Source organism: Poecilia reticulata, linkage group LG2 (genome assembly GCF_000633615.1).
Source record: "Poecilia reticulata strain Guanapo linkage group LG2, Guppy_female_1.0+MT, whole genome shotgun sequence".
Lineage (NCBI taxonomy): Eukaryota > Metazoa > Chordata > Actinopteri > Cyprinodontiformes > Poeciliidae > Poecilia > Poecilia reticulata.
The window spans coordinates 19,936,619-19,942,733 of NC_024332.1; the positions used below are offsets into that span (position 1 = coordinate 19,936,619).

The 6,115-nt window shown below is 38.5% G+C and overlaps 1 long non-coding RNA gene across 1 annotated transcript in view; it reads left to right on the forward strand.

Moving 5' to 3' along the window:
- Positions 1–5,485, forward strand: part of LOC103480685 (uncharacterized) — a 26,254-nt gene extending 20,769 nt beyond the window's left edge. Inside the window, exons 2-3 of the long non-coding RNA XR_536144.2 lie at positions 4,314–4,426; positions 5,364–5,485. This is a non-coding gene — a long non-coding RNA (uncharacterized LOC103480685). The remainder of the gene's footprint in view (positions 1–4,313; positions 4,427–5,363) is intronic.
- The last annotated feature ends 630 nt before the right edge of the window (positions 5,486–6,115 follow it).

Sequence of the window (6,115 nt, forward strand, 5' to 3'; positions counted from 1 at the left end):
ACACACACACACCTGCCTCTACTACACACACATGCAGGTCAGGACAATTAACAAGACCAATGTTGCGCAACAAGTTTAATTATAGCTGACTGTGTAATTATGTGTGAATAAATTGAACCATCTTTAAGTATTTTTATTAAATATATCTGCGATGTAAATCTTATTTCTACACATATTTACATTCTGTCCTTAAGGATATTCCATCAGTGTCACTTTAAGATGTTCCTCTGGCATAATTTAATTAAATACATTTATTTAATTAGTTAAAATAAAAAAAAACTATTACATTTATAAATAAAATAAATCAATTTATTTAATAAATAAATGCAATAATTTGATTTATTTGAATAAATCAAATTTAGTACATAATCATTTATTCAATACTAAAATAAAATTATTAAAATCACTGTTATTTATCTAAATATATTGATTAAATGTATTTATGTGTGCTTATAAAAACAAAAACCAGCATTTCACTGAGAAGTGTCTCGTATAATGAGCTCAGCTGATGTTCCACCAGGTGTTTGCTAATTGCTGCTGGCTAGTTTGAAGGAGCAAAGCTGAATGGTTGCCACGGAGACCAACAGATTTCTCAAACATGCATGGAAGAATCAAGGCAACACTCCTGTTTTGTTTTTAATGAGAGAAAATCGTCATGTACCTCAAGATGGAAAACTGAAAGAAAAAAATGACCCCTTAAGGGTGCAGCCAATCGGCACCGAGGAAATAAATGTTGCTGTTTTAAAGGGAAAAATCTGACTTTTTTTCATTTCAGGGCTTGTGGAGAGAGTTGCTAGTTCAACCCCTTAACAATCGGGAGGATTTTGAAACGGCTCGTTTTCCAGACACCAAAAAACCTGAACTTGGTGCCAAAATCTGACTGACTGATTGCGGAAGCAGCAGAGACCCAGATGGAAGTACAAAAACAGGCAAAATGCTGACTGTGCAGAAAAGTTTAACCGGTACGAGACGTGCATCAAACTGAATAGCTCCAGTAATATGAGCAGCTTGTTGCGCCTGAGACTCGGGSCAAACGGGGGGATTTCTTAATTAACACGGCCGTTACTCCTGTTTTCCTCCTGCGGAGGGAAATGTTAATCGTTCACGTTAACATGTTGAGTTGCTTATTAAAACGCTGACACGGCCGCAAGCTGCATTCAGGTCGAATGCAGCACCGTGACCCTGTTGGCGAGAGCGTCAGCCCGAAGCGTGACATGTGCAAAAAAAGGCAGAAGAAGAAGAAGAGAGCGGACGGGAATACCGATTACATCGAGGGGAGAAGAAACGGAGGAAAAACGGAGCGTAGAAGTGATGGATGTCTGACGAGGGTTTAGAGGCGCAGTGAATAATTGTCAGTGATGATAAATGAGAAGAAAGAGGGATGAGGGACCAGAAAGTGGATGGATGGATGTTTAATATGAATGAATGAATAAAGGGGAAGAGGTGAAGGGTGACGGGAAGTGATGGATGGGGGAAAATAAAACGGGAAGTTCAGATGAACCGATGGACGGGATGCGTTCCTCTGAAGGACTTCAGGGAAAGACGGAGATTACAAAAAGGCAGCAGGGAGGAAAAGAGGAGGATTAGAAGAGAAAGGACTGAAGGAGAAGTGAAGGAGGATGAAATGAGGAGCTGAGGAAGAGAGGAAGGATTCTCCAGGATTTTAGGAGCGAGTCCGGCTCAGCTGGCGGTCTCCTCCTCCCAAACGCTGAATACCTTTCAGCTCTATATTTAGGCTGTTACACAACAAAGCATTGCATCATCGGCCAACGTTTTATCTGCTTTATTGGCTGGAATGTTCTGCAGCTCAGAACGCCTCATAAAGAGCTGCGGATATAAATAAAAACGTGTAATTAATCACCCTGTTAAAGGAAAAGTTGGATGACTTGCTGTCCTTGAAGCCGTCGTTTCTTGCTGGTGATGGTTTGGCCTTGATGTGTCAAGTTGGCTGCAGGTCTGTTGAAGTTTGATCTGCATTTAGTTCTCAACCCAAAAYAAATCTACTGCTGAAACTTCACCTTAAGGGGTTTAAAAATGTATACAAAATACAGTAAATTCAAAATACGTGTCAAGTTTCAGGGCTTTATTTACTGGCGTAGGGTTTGAGCTTGTTTCCAATTCTGAAATTTGAGCAAATAAACATACATCTTGTATTCATTTGTAGAAAAGTTCATCTATATGTTGAAGATTTGAGTAAATTAAAGTGTTTCCATTGTGGAAGAAATGCTGCTGGCACAAATCTGGTAGTTATTGTGTTTTTTGCTTAAAGTCTGAATCTTTTTTGTAGTTCTGATTCAGTGCTTTCACTTCACACAAGCTGCATTTGACCTTAGAAATGTGCAAATTGGAATTATGAAAATAAATTAGTTTAATGGAAACATGGCAATTTTCTAAATTTTGGAAGATGAAGAGGTTTTTCAGCCGGATCAATTGTATTTAGCAAAACTCCAACGGAAACGGTTTATTTTTATGTCACGTGATCAACAGCTGGACTTTTCTACTGACGGAAATGACGAAGAACACGACAGGAAGTGGTAGCAGGATGATGGCACGACTTATTTTTAAACGATTTATCACGTCAACAAACTTGTAAATGTGGGATTTTCTTATTCATTGGAAATACAATAATGTCTTTTGACATTACCAGAATGTCTCCAAAGTTTTGCGCACATTTGTAAAAGAAGCACAGATATTGTGAGAAACATTGAAATAGTTTTTGTGTTTTTCTCTCTTATTATTATATTTTTATTTCCTTGTCAAAAAGAAGCACGCCAGTCTTGAGATGTAGTTTTTATTGAACAGTAACGTTAACCAACGCATCAAATCAAATGTTTTACATCTGGGATCCTTTCTGCAGCAGATAAATGTGAAATTATACACAGAAATTATGAATGTTGTGTGCAAAACGTGTTAAAGTTTTAAAACTAGTTATAATTCCATGAAAATGTGGAGGAATTGGATTATTTTACTCTTAATGAATTGCTCTTTTATTTTCAGGGTCTGAAAACACACGTACTTATTGTCTATAAGTCACTTTTCAGCTGATTAAAACCATTTTTAAGGACAGRCGTTTTAATAAAACCCATTAAAGTCTCTGCTTTACTARCTGACATTAAAACTTAAAGCCTTTTGCAGACATTAGAGTCGAMCAATCAGGCAGTAAAAGTCTCATCGCTGTTGATTTTATTCCCTTTAATATGCTTTGACTCCAGAAGAACAAACAGAATTTGTTACTGGCTACAAATCGCGGTGAATTCCCTGAATCCGTCGTTCCCGACGTCTTCAGATCGCTTCACCTGCAGCTCTTTGATGCTTCAGCGGCTCAGATTGTTGCTCCAAGCAGAAATTACCGGCCGTCTTTGATGTGCGCCTGCAATCATCTCAAGTCTTCTCGCTAATGGCTTTTCATCCTAATCGCCATAGAGACCGTATCCGGTGCGTTTAGCGACGATGTAGCTGGTTCTGCTCAGACTGACCTGTGTGCGAGCATCTGAAGGGGTTTATTACCTTTTATTAAAAAAGTTGCTTGATGATTTGACTTTTTTATTTCAACTTTTATCTGCAAAATTTTCTAAACCAAAAGATAAAAATGAACAAAGACATGTGAAAGTGAGATGAAAGCTTCAAACGGGTTAAATATTTGCTTTAAATTTAGTCTCTTTATGCATTTAAAATGCTTTTTAAAAGAAAAATTCCCCAGAGGAAGAGATATAAAATATAATTACTGTGCCCTTCTGGCCCCTTCTGGCTCTGCGCCTCCTTTAATTGTCCAAACGGACTCTTCATGTTCTTCATGTTCTGCTCGTAATGACGAAACTCCAAACTATTTAATGTTGCGACTCATTAAACGTCTCCTTCGTCCATCTGCAGCTCAAACCTTCATCGAATCCCAGAACCAGCAGAAACTCCTTCAGTTGTTCTGGCTGCTAAAAGATTAAACTCTAAACTCATTTTAGTAAAAAAATAAATAAGTTAATCAGTGAATTATGTTTCAGTTTTGTCCTATTGGGTGAAATTTCCTGCCGGCTCACCTGATTTTAATTTGGAGCTCTCTCATTAACCGGCTTTTCCTGCCACTTCCGCTGATTACATTAAATCGGCTTAAATCGCTTTTGGAGCAGGATCAGTGAGTGTGGCTCTGCAAAAGATTCAATAATAAAAATGCAACATTTATTTCTTCCCTGAGTCTTTAAAATACCTTCATAAAAAGCCTTAAAAACTTCAGGTCAGAACCACCTCAGAAGACTAAAGTTTGGTTATTCTTTCCTGTCATTTATATATTAATTTGCTAAAATGTGGTTTCTGTTCCTGAGCATAAAATGGAGACGGTGAGGCAGAGATGAACCGAGGCAGTTGGAAGGAAAACGACCAGCGGGGACGGAGTGATGGAGTGGAGGCAGAGCAGCTGAGATTAATAAACTACGAGGTAAAAAAAGAGAAAACGCCGAGGAGAGCAAGTCAGGGGCAACAAGGAAGTGATGATTCTTTAAACCAGCTGCAGGCAGGATGAGGGTCTAAACCCAAAACTGATGCATTTTTACAGTAACAGAAAATTTACCAAAAATCTGCAGGGATCCTTTTGGTTTTTCTGTTTTGATTGTTTTTAGATTATTTAGTTTGTTGATAAACTGAGAGATTTGAACATGGGTGATTCTTTTCAAAACCTGCAGGATAAAATAGTTTTTGTTCCTGTTTATATGCTCAAATGGACATTAAGGTTTTTCACATATTTTTGTTCTGACTAAACCAAAATCTAACCAAGTAATTTTGGTAGTTTCTACTGCAAACATCTTGGTACATTTGAAATAAGACAAAACTTAGTTACAAGTAACTTTACAGCAGGAAATATGAGATTATTTTAAGTCCTTCATGTGGATAAAAAGTGTTGGTTCCAGTTCAGTTACAACATGGGAAAAATGTCTTGTTATAAGTGAAATAATCTGCCAAAAGAACCAGTACTTTTCATTATTATCCCATTTCCTGCTCAAAAGTTACGCTGTTTCCAGCATACTAAGATATTTGCATTAGAAACTCGAACAAAAATACTTTAAGATTCCATTTTTGCATCGAAGTTTGCATTTTTCCTTAAGTTTATAGAAACCATAACAGATTAATGACTTTTCTTTAGTCTGAAGGACAACAGAGCTGAGATCATTTTTGTTTTTGCTTCTTGTTGAGCAAAACTTCCACTAAAAGAATCACAACTCCACAAAAAAAAGTATTTAGCCACAAACCTTCCAGAAAGCACTAGACATGCTGCTCTAACAGTTTTCTAGTCCCTGATATTTAATTTAATTCCTCTGAGAACTGCTGCTTAGTTTCTAGGAAGAAATTGATTTCCATCTCATGCATTTTTGTTTAAGATGAATGAGCGACTGCAGGAGTTACTAAACAGAGAAGGCAGGAGGACAAAGATGGAGGAGCGTGGAGGAATGAAATGTTAAAGGATGAGTGATGAGACGGAGAACCTCCTACGTGAAATAAAAAGCAGCGGCTTTCAAACTTTTGCTTTTGTCTCATTACGCTGCAGCTTTTACTTCAACGCTTCCCGCTTCTGTTCGGCTTTTACATCTTTATTTAATAGCTTTTAATGACGCGCATATTCAATTAAAAAGCAGTTTTAGATCACTTTAAATGAGACTAACCGAACGTTTCCAGCCTCTTCGATCAAATCTAGAACAAACGTTAAAATCAAGCCGCTGGATGAAAGTAAAATGAAGAAGATGAGGTGAGTTTTTTCCTCCAGCTGCACCCTGGACTCTGGTTCGCTTTGCGCAGAGCAGCAGGAAGGAGCTCTGCAGGAAGTCAGCTCAACCAGCTTGTGGTTAACGCACTCGGGGCCAAGTCTATCAAACCTTTACCAGCTGATAGGCGTATCGTTAAATCTCCTGCGGTATCGAGCGGCTTTACAGCAGCTCCTGTTGTTGGTCTACCGGTGAGCTTCTCCTCATGCGTTTCATTTGGCTGGAGGATGGTATTGCTGCAGTCGCATTTAAACGCTGCGGTTGCTGCAGTCGCGTGTTTAAACGCTGCGGTTGCTGCAGTCGCGTTTAAACGCTGCGGTTGCTGCAGTCGCGTTTAAACGCTGCGGTTGCTGCAGTCGCGTTTAAACGCT